Genomic DNA, 10,202 nt, shown 5'->3' on the forward strand with positions numbered 1-10,202 from the left:
AAACAGGGTCCCAGCACGGTGGCTCACACCTGTAATTCTACTGCTTTGGGAGACCAAGGCAGGCAGATAACCTGAGGTCGGGAGTTTGAGACCAGCCTGGCCAACACAGTGAAAACCTGTCTCTACTAAAAATACAAAAATTCCCAGTTTTGCTGGCAGGGACCTATAATCCCAGCTACTCAGGAGACTGAGGCAGGAGAATCACTTGAACCTGGGAGGCAGAGGCTGCAGTGAGCTGAGATTGTGCCACTGCACTCCAGCCTGAGTTAACACAGCGAGACTCTGTCTAAAAAAAAAAAAAAAAATTAAATAGGAAGAGTTAGGAATTTGTTTTGTAGTTGTTGATTTTAGCTGCTATTCCTGTTTTTAATTCTAGCATGTTTAGGTAAAGATAGATTGAAAATTTCAAATTAAAAATATGTATAAAATGTAAATGTATGTATTATTTACCATAAAGCAATGGTGTTATCATCACATCCATTTCTCATTGCTTGGAATACCCATTCCTCCCATTTGTTTTCCTTGGCCTGCAGCCTTATTCTTGTCGAATATACTCTCAAGGTAGGAGCAAGTGTTGACGAGCACCATTCACTCAAATGAAATTTCTTTGTTATTTTCTTTCAGAAACCAGAGCTTTTTCCGGCTAGTGCTTCTATGGCATGGAAAGAGCACCCAGAGCAGCAGAATCTATAGCCACGTTATGTCAGTCATGAAGACTTTGAAGTGAACCCTTACTATAATTTTCTGATATTTTAAATTTATGGTAGACATTTAGGACAACTTAAGCTAGTAGAGTTCTGCAGTTTTTTGACGTTTACAAATTGTCCCATTCTGAAGAATTCTTTCTTTCCCAGTTAGTCACTCAGGTTGTGAATGAATTAGCTTTTTGACATGGGAAGCATGGAATTCCCTTCTGGATTTAGAGTGTCCACTTAAGGAGAGAGGTGGCAGCAGAGGATTCTGAGCCACCGACTGCAGTAGTAGCTGCTTTGGCTTTGGGCAGCCTGGCTGTGCGGTTGCCACAGCGACGCACAGCCTCAGTGGTGCAAGATGTAAAATTACCTTCCTTTTTGCCTGGAAGACTTAGAAGCCACCTGATCACACTTTCTCATTTTACAGATGAGGAAACAAAACCTAGATGTGTGAAATTAATTTCCTTAGAGTTTTTCCAGCTGATTAGGGACAGAACCAAAACTAGAGCCCAAACCCAATCCACATCACCATCCTTCTAACCCTTCCTGAAGTTGTGATGCTCATGCTGAAATTGAAGATGCCAAATATTTTTGCCAGCACTTTTTCAACTGGGAAAACCATCAGGTTTAAACATCAGCTTTATTTTTATGTGGATCACTGTGTGTACTGAACTACAGAGTGTGATATTTAATCTAATTCAAGGAGCCACTGATTGTAAAACATGCCATTATTTTACGTTGCACTAAGGTGGGGTCGAGGAGTTGCCAATAAAGTTGTGACAGAACATTGATGGCCAAGCCCATTTGAATTTAAGATGCTAAAGAATGAAAAAAAGTACATACTAGAATCAATGAAATACAGTATTTTGATTCCATTCCTCGAGATAATTTTAGAGTTACAAAACCAATCCTCAATTTTGGGTCTTCACAGACAATCTTTCCCTTGCTAGACCCCAGAATTTTAAATGTGTCCAAATTACACTTTTACAAATATTTGGGTCTTCCTTTTTCACTCACAAACAACAGGGAGGTCATGTACCTTTTGCCCAACATTTGTGCACTGTGAGAAATTGTACCTTTTCATTATTGGCAAGTTAAAATAGCACTATCAGTTTTTCAGTATTACAGAGAGCAAATAGTTTCCTCTCCTGCTCTGTGCAGTAGCTTTTCTAGAACTGTGGACAAATTGATCAAAAGAAGATTGATTATTCCCACACCTTTTCTTCTTTTTTCTTTTCTTTTCTTTTTTTTTGAGATGGAGTCTTGCTCTTGGCCAGGCTGGAGTACAATGGCACAATCTCAGCTCACTGCAACCTCCACCTCCTGGGTTCAACCGATTCTCCTGCCTCAGCCTCCCAAGTAGCTGGGATTACAGGCACACGCCACTGCACCATGCTAAGTTTTTATATTTTTAGTAGAGATGGGGTTTCACTATGTTGGTCAGGTTGGTCTCGAACTCCTGACCTCAGATGATCCACCCTCCTTGGCCTCCCAAAGTGCTGGGATTACAGGCGTGAGCCACCATGCCCGGTCTATTTCCCCACCTTTCATGTAAGGTGCTGCTGAACGTGACATCTTCTTGTCATGACAGGAAACTTGCATCAGTTGGATATCCTTTTGAGAAACTGAAGTTTGCAAAGGGCCAAACTTCCCCAAACTGAAAGGGCTCAGGAAATTTTCCTTCACACTCAGAGCATTCTATTTTTAAGCATATTATTTATTGTTGGTAGTTCCTCAGGGATTTCCTTTTTCTCTGTATTGGTCAGTGTAGTTGATGTAAAACTGTTTTGTGGATGAAAAATATTTTTATTTTATTGCTCTTTTAGTTTGATAGGTTAAATAAAGGTTCTTGGTAATTTGGTATTTGTTTTGTGTTTTTGTGTTGACCGTATCTCTCTTCCATGCTTTATTTGACCCCTTGCCATATTTGTGATTGTTAGGCTTCAAAAAGACAAACAGCTGGTCAGGGAAGCCAAATGGAGATGGTGCCAAACTACTTTGTATTAATCCTTCAGAAGCCAACTGCAATGTAACTTCCTCTGGGAGATACCTTCTCTGCCTTCAGACTAGATTGGATCCAACTAGTGTATCTCTCCTACCCCTCCACTTTCCTTGTTATATTATGATTCACCCTTGAAATTAATTGTTCAAGGCTAGGTGTGGTGGTGTACACCTGTAACCCCAGCACTTTGGGAGGCTGAGGCAGGTGGATCATCTGAGATCAGGAGTTTGTGACCAGCCTGAATAACATGGTGAAACTTGTCTCTACTAAAAAAAAAAAAAAAAAAAAAAAAAAAATAGCTGATGTGGTGGTGCATGCCTGTAATCCAAGCTACTTTGGAGGCTGAGACAGGAGAATCACTTGTACCTGGGAGGTGGAGGTTGCAGTGAGCCGAGATCGCGCCATTGCATTCCAGCCTGGGCAACAAGAGCAAAACTCTATCTCAAAAAAAAAAAAAATTGATTGTTCAAAGTCTGTCTTCCTTTTTAGATGGAAACCCCAATGGTAGCTGGGCCCTTGTCTATCCTTTTTCCTGCTGTTTCTCCAGCACCTGGCACATAGTAGTGACCATGAAAGAATTACTGCAACCATTGTGGAAGACAGTGTGGCGCTTCCTCAAGGACCTAGAAATAGAAATTCCATTTGACCCAGCAATCCCATTGCTAGATATATGCCCAAAGGATTATAAATCATTCTATTATAAAGACACATGCACACATATGTTTATCGTGACACTGTTTACAATAGCAAAGACCTGGAACCAACCCAAATGACCGCTGATGATAGACTGGACAAGGAAAATGTGGCACATATACACCATGGAATACTATTCAGCCATAAAAAATGATGAGTTCGTGTCCTTTGTATGGACATGGATGAACCTGGAAACCATCATTCTCAGCAAACTGACACAAGAACAGAAAATCAAACACTGCATGTTCTCACTCATAGGTGGGTGTTGAACAATGAGAACACATGGACACAGGGAGGGGAGCACCACATACTGGGATCTGTTATGGGGGGTCAAGGGAGGGACAGTGGGAAGGTGAGGAGGTCAGGGAGGGATAACATGGGGAGAAATGCCAGATGTGGGTGATGGGGGGATGGAGGCAGCAAACCACATTGCCATGTGTGTATCTATGCAACAATGCTGCATGATCTGCATGTGTACCCCAGAACCTAAAGTACAATTAAAAAAAAAAAGAATTAGTGGCCCATAAGAAAACATAGCTAGAGAAACAACCACTTGAAAGAGAAATGAGTGCAAAGTGAGTGAAGCCAGTCAAACAAGTACGTGTGCTAAATTCAGTAAATGGGAGCTATTCTGTAGACTGTTGGCATATTAATTTGGGTTCCATCAGAAGCAGACCCTGAGATAAGGATTTGTGTAGAAGTACTTTTTCTGGAGGGTGATTCCAGAAGCGGGGATACAAGATAGGGAAAGGAAGGAACGCAAAAAAAGCATGCATTATCAAGCAAGCTACATGGCAGGCAGCTGGAGCTTACTCCTGTTGAAGACTCCTGGGAAACAGTGCAGAACACACAATTAGGGCCAGGCACGGTGGCTCATGCCTGTAATCACAGCACTTTGGGAGGCCGAAGCAGGTGGGTCACCCAAGGTCTGGAGTTTGAGACCAGCTTGGCCAACATGGTGAAATCCTGTCTCTACTAAAATTAAAAAAATTAGCCAGGCTGGGCGCGGTGGCTCACGCCTGTAATCCCAGCACTTTGGGACATCAAGGCGGGCAGATCACTTGAGGTCAGGAGTTCAGACCAGCCTGACCAACATGGAGAAGCCCCATCTCTACTAAAAATACAAAATTAGCTGGGCTTGGTGGTTCATGCCTATAATCCCAGCTAGTCAGAAGACTGAGGGAGGAGAATCGCTTGAACCCGGGAGGTGGAGGGTGCAGTGAGCCAAGATCATATCATTGCATTCCAACCTGGGCAACAAGAGCAAAAGTGTCTCAAAAACAAAATAAAATAAAAAAGATGTTTCATGAGCTCTTCCACCTGTTTCACCCACATTCACCACTGGTGAGGCCTCATTAACTGTGATTCTGCAGGACAGTTTTTTGTGGCTGCTTGTGCCTCTTTAATCATGACATCACATTAAGACGGAACCACAAGGGTTTGGCATTCTAATGGCTTGCATTACATATGAACATAATTGAAATGCACTGTGGTAATCGAGGCATTTACAAAGACCTGTAAAGTTCAAAGGAAAAATAATTATTTCTCATGAATGGGTCGAAGAGAATGAAGCATTTGAATACTGGTAAAGTGGTGTCACAAGAGTTTCTTGTACAGATTATTTCGTCACCTACTCAATAGTTATTTTTTGAGACAGAGTCTCGTTCTGTTGCCCAGGCTGGGGTGCAGTGGCACGATCTCGGTTCACTGAAACTCCACCTCCTAGACTCAAGTGATCTTCCTACCTCAGCATCCTGAGCAGCTGGGACTATAGGCATGTGCCACTACTCCTGGCTAATTTCTGTGTTTTTTATAGAGACAGGGTTTGCCATGTTACCCAGGCTGGTCTTGGACTCCTGGGCTCAAGTGATCCTCCAGCCCTCAACCTCCCAAAATGTTGGGATTAGAAGTGTGAGCCACACTGCCAGGCCCCAATAGTAATCTTTTCTAATCCTCTCCCTCCTCCCACCCTCCACCCTTAAATAGGCCCCAGTGTCTGTTGTTCTCTTCTTTGTGTCCATGTGCTCTCATCATTTAGCTCCCACTTATAAGTGAGAACATGTGGTTTTTGGTTTTCTATTCCTGCATTAGTTTGCTAAGGATAATGGTCTCCAGCTCCATCCACGTTCCCAGAAGGGACATGGCCTCGTTCTTTTTTAGGGTGCAGCACAGATGTGATCACCATTTTATTTCACCCCGATTGAGATCACTTTGCAAAAATAATAACAGAAGATTATGACAGTGAAAGATATCAGAACTAACTGATCCCCTCTTGCTTCTAACTCCTAAACTGTCCTTGTTCATTCCTGGGCATAGACCGAACTAGCTTTCGGAAGGAATTTAGTGTATAATTTATATAGTAGCCCTTCCTAAAAGGCTAAATTGTTCTTGTAAACGAGCACCAGCCACCAAGTCAAGATGAGAAGGGCTGGGATTCTTTTTTTTTTTTTTTCTGAGACGGAGTCTTTCTCTGTCATCCAGGCTGCAGTGCAGTGGCACAATCTCAGCTCACTGCAACCTCCGCCTCCCTCACTTTAACCTCAACCTCACTGCAACTTCTGCTCAAGCTATTCTCTTGCCTCAGCCTCCTGAGTAGTTGGCATCACAGGCACCCGTCATGACACCCAGCTAATTTTTGTATTTTTAGTAAAGACAGAGTTTCACCATCTTGGCCAGGCTGGTCTTGAACTCCTTACCTCGTGATCCACCCACCTTGGCCTCCCAAAGTGCTGGGATTACAGGTGACTCACCACGTCTGGCCTTTTTTTAATTAAGATGGAGTCATGCTCTTGTCACATAGGCTGGAGTGCAATGGCGAAATCTCAGCTCACTGCGACCTCCACCTCCTAGGTTCAAGTGATTGTCCTGCCTCAGCCTCCCGAGTAGCTGGGATTACAGGCACGCACCACCATGCCTGGCTAATTTTTGAACTTTTCATAGAGATGGGGTTTCACCAAGTTGGCTAGGCTGGTCTCGAACTCCTGATATCGTAATTTGTCTGCCTCAGCCTCCCAAAGTGCTGGGGTTACAGGCATAGCCAGGGTGCCCGTGGCCCAAATTCCTCGTTTCCTTAAGGACAACAGTGGTATTGGATTAGGGCCTATCCTTCTGACCTCATTTTAACTTGATTACCTCTCTAAAGAGGCTCTCTCCAAACAGGGTTACATTCTGAGGTACTGGGGGTTCAGACTCAACATAAGAAGTTGCAGGGAGGGACAGAATTCAACCCACAACTGTACACATATGCCAGCTCCCATCCGTCATTGGCTGAGGGTTGCTCTCAGTTTGGGGGAGTGCGCTATTTCCCTGGAACTTTCAACCTACTGAACATGGACGCTCTGAGGCAAAGAGATGCTAGTTATTGGAATTTAGGACTGAACACTCAGAAATGGTAAGTGACAAGGGATATGAGTGGGACACCAGCAGTGTCTGGTGCTCTGAGGGTGCAAATAACTACAGTTGACCCTTGAACAACACAAGTTTGGACCGTGTGGGTCCACTTATATACAGATCTTCTGCCTTTGCCACCTAAGAACAGCCCCTCCTCTTCCTTCTCCTCCTCTCCCTACTGGACATGAAGATGATGAGGATGAAGACCCTTTGATAATTTACTTTCACTTCCTGAACAGTAAATATATTTTATCTTATGATTTCTTTTTTCTTTGAGATGGAGTTTTACTCTTGTTGCTTAGGCTGGAGTACAGTGGCCCGATCTTGGCTCACTGCAACCTCCACCTCCTGGGTTCAAGCCATTCTCCTGCCTCAGCCTCCCTAGTAGCTGGGATTACAGGTGCCCACCACCATGCCCAGCTAATTTTTTTGTATTTTTAGTAGAGATGGGGTTTCGCTATATTGGCAAGGCTGGTCTCGAACTCCAGACCTCAGGTGATCTATCTACCCACCTCAGCCTCCCAAAGTGTTGGGATTACAGGTGTAAGCCACTGTGCCTGGCTTATGATTTTCTTAATAACTTATTTTTACTAGTTTACTGTAAGAATACAATATATAATATATATAACATACAAGATATGTGTTAATTGTTTACTTTATCAATAAGACTTCTGGCCAACAGTAGGCTATTAGCAAAGTTCTGGGGTGCCAGGTGTGGTGGCTTATGTCTGTAATCCCAGCATTTTGGGAGGCTGAGGTGGGTGGATCACCTGAGGTCAGGAGTCCGAGACCAGCCTGACCAACATGGTGAAACCCTGTCTCTACTAAAAATACAAAATTAGCTGGGCATGATGGCACATGCATGTAATCCCAGCTACTTAGGAGGCTGAGGCAGGAGACTCGCTTGAACCTGGGAAGCAGAGGTTGCAGTGAGCTGAGATCACAACATTGCACTCCAGCCTGGGCAATAAGAGCGAAACTCCAACTCAAAAAATAAAAAATAAAGTTTTTGGGGAGTCAAATGTTATATGCAGATTTCAAGTTTGTGGCATATCAGTGACCCTAACCCCTGCATTGTTCAAGGGTCAACTGTACTTGTATGACTCATTTAATGTTTGGAGATTATGAGAGGGGGAATAATAGGAAAAGAAGGACAAATGTTGTATGCTTTGCTGCTTATGGAAGCAGAGTCTGCTAATGGAAAAAAACGCACCTATGGAAGAGAGTTTATTGGGAAAACATAGGCCGTATTTTTTGGTATTTACTTGCTCTGCGAGCTAATTGTCTCAAGAAACTGAAATAATTTAGAAGTAACCTGATTCTTTTGCAATTTTGCAAAATGTATTTAGTAATGAAGAATGATGAAATAATGCCTTGTGCAGTTATGATATACAGAAAGTAACTACTTTTAGCATGAATGACTTCTCGGAAATCATATGTAAGAGGTTTCACCAATTGGGCATTGCCACCAGATGGCAACAGAGACTTGAAAATGGAATTTTGTAAGGGGGTTTAAAAAGGGTCAACCCAGCGTACCTTCTAGAGTTCAGCAGCTTTCGCTGAACCCTGTTTTTACCCTGTTCCATATGCTGGGTGACTTATGAATCATAGTCATATTATATTATGAAATGTCATAACAGAATATGTGATTTACAGTCTTTTTATGAATGCCTTGTTCTTTTTTTTTTTTTTGAGACGGAGTTCTGCTCTTGTTGCCCAGGCTGGAGTGCAAAGGCACAATCTTGGCTCACCACAACCTCCACCTCCTGGGTTCAAGTGATTCTCCTGCCTCAGCCTCCCGAGTAGCTGGGATTACAGGCATGCACCACCACAGTGGCTAATTTTTGTATTTTTAATAGAGACAGGGTTTCTCCATGTTGGTCAGGCTGGTCTCAAACTCCTGACCTCAGGTGATCCACCTGCCTTGGCCTCCCAAAGTGCTGGGATTACAGGCGTGAGCCACAACGCCCAGCTGCCTTGTTCTTGTTTTCAATTGATTAGGATTTTAATCATGAGATTAAAAACTATTTTAAATTCTCAAAGCCACAGTGAAAATTAATACAGCCTATTAGAGGGAAATCTGATAAATATTTATCAAAATTAAAAATGAGAATGCCTCTCTGATCAGCAATTTTAAATCTAGGAATCGATTTTGTAGAAATAAACATGCACAAAAATATATTAGTGGTCATGTATAAGCACTGTTTTTAATTGTAAATCATTGAAAACAACTCAATGGCCATGAAAACTCTGTTTAAATAAGTTTATGGAATATTTTATTAATTAAAGGAAAAATGAAGTCGTGGTATCTGTTCTTACAAGGAAATACCTCTAGGATTCATTAATTAAAAGGTCACGATCTATACATAGACATGGAATATTTGAGAGTGTGATTTTGCATATGGGCAGAGAAAAGTCTTAAAGGACATATACTGAACTGTTAATGTTAACTCTGGGAAGAGGAGTATTAATTTACTATCATGAGTACTTCTATATTGTTTGCAGGCACATTTAGAAAAATAATTTAATACAAAAATTAACTGAGTGTGGCAGCATGTTCCTGTAGTCCCAGCTGCTTGGGAGGCTGAGGCAGGAGAATCACTTGAAACTGGGAAGTGGAGGTTGCAGTGAGCCGAGATGGAGATCGCTCCATTTCACTCTAGTCTGGGTGTCACAGTGAGACTCTGTCTCAAAACAAACAAAGAAACCAACAACAAAAAAAAGAAAGATTATAATTTAAAACGATTATAGACATTTTTGAAGATAAGAAAAAATACATAACCTTGACATCCATCAGTCAACTCTGTCACTATTATGATGAATACAGTATCTTTTAAATGAAATATTTCTGATAGTAATCTTGGCCCCAGTGTATAAGTATTGAATATTGCAAACATGGAGATAGTAAGCCTGGCTTCCTCTTCGAAGTCCATTTATATCGTATAACTGCCTTCGTTCAAATCCCAGCTCCACCACTTATATAAGCTGTGTGACCTTAGGCAAATAATTCAATCTCTCTGAGTCTTAGTTCTCTTTTTTTAAAATGAAAACAATAAAACCCCCAACTTTGCAGGGTTGTTGGAAGAATCAAATGAGCTAATATGTGAAAAGTACTCAGAACAGTGCCCAGCAGAGAGTAAGAGCTCAGGAAATGCTGGTGATAATTATTTTAGCCCAAAGTAGCAAACCCTTCTCTGATAATAATGCCAGTGATGAGCCTTGCTTGCTGTCAAGGTGGATTTCTTTAGTATCTCTGTCAACAGTACTTATGCAGATAAAAGATATTTGTTGTTATTTTGCTTTTTGAAATTAATATTTTAAATTATTTAAAAATTAATCTTAAATTTATGAAACTCATACACATTCTAAAATTAGTTTCTGTTAAGTGTTTTTTTTTTTTTTTTTTTTTTTAGACAGGGTCTTGC

The 10,202-nt window shown here is 41.7% G+C and overlaps 1 protein-coding gene across 1 annotated transcript in view; it reads left to right on the plus strand.

Annotated features, from left to right (window-relative positions):
• PSTPIP2 (proline-serine-threonine phosphatase interacting protein 2) overlaps positions 1–2,553 on the plus strand; it is a 104,088-nt gene extending 101,535 nt beyond the window's left edge. The window contains exon 15 of the mRNA XM_032245249.1: positions 625–2,553. The gene's annotated coding sequence lies outside the window, so the exon portion shown is untranslated. The remainder of the gene's footprint in view (positions 1–624) is intronic.
• The last annotated feature ends 7,649 nt before the right edge of the window (positions 2,554–10,202 follow it).

This window comes from Sapajus apella, unplaced genomic scaffold (assembly GCF_009761245.1).
Source record: "Sapajus apella isolate SASKATOON/1434 unplaced genomic scaffold, GSC_monkey_1.0 scaffold57, whole genome shotgun sequence".
NCBI lineage: Eukaryota > Metazoa > Chordata > Mammalia > Primates > Cebidae > Sapajus > Sapajus apella.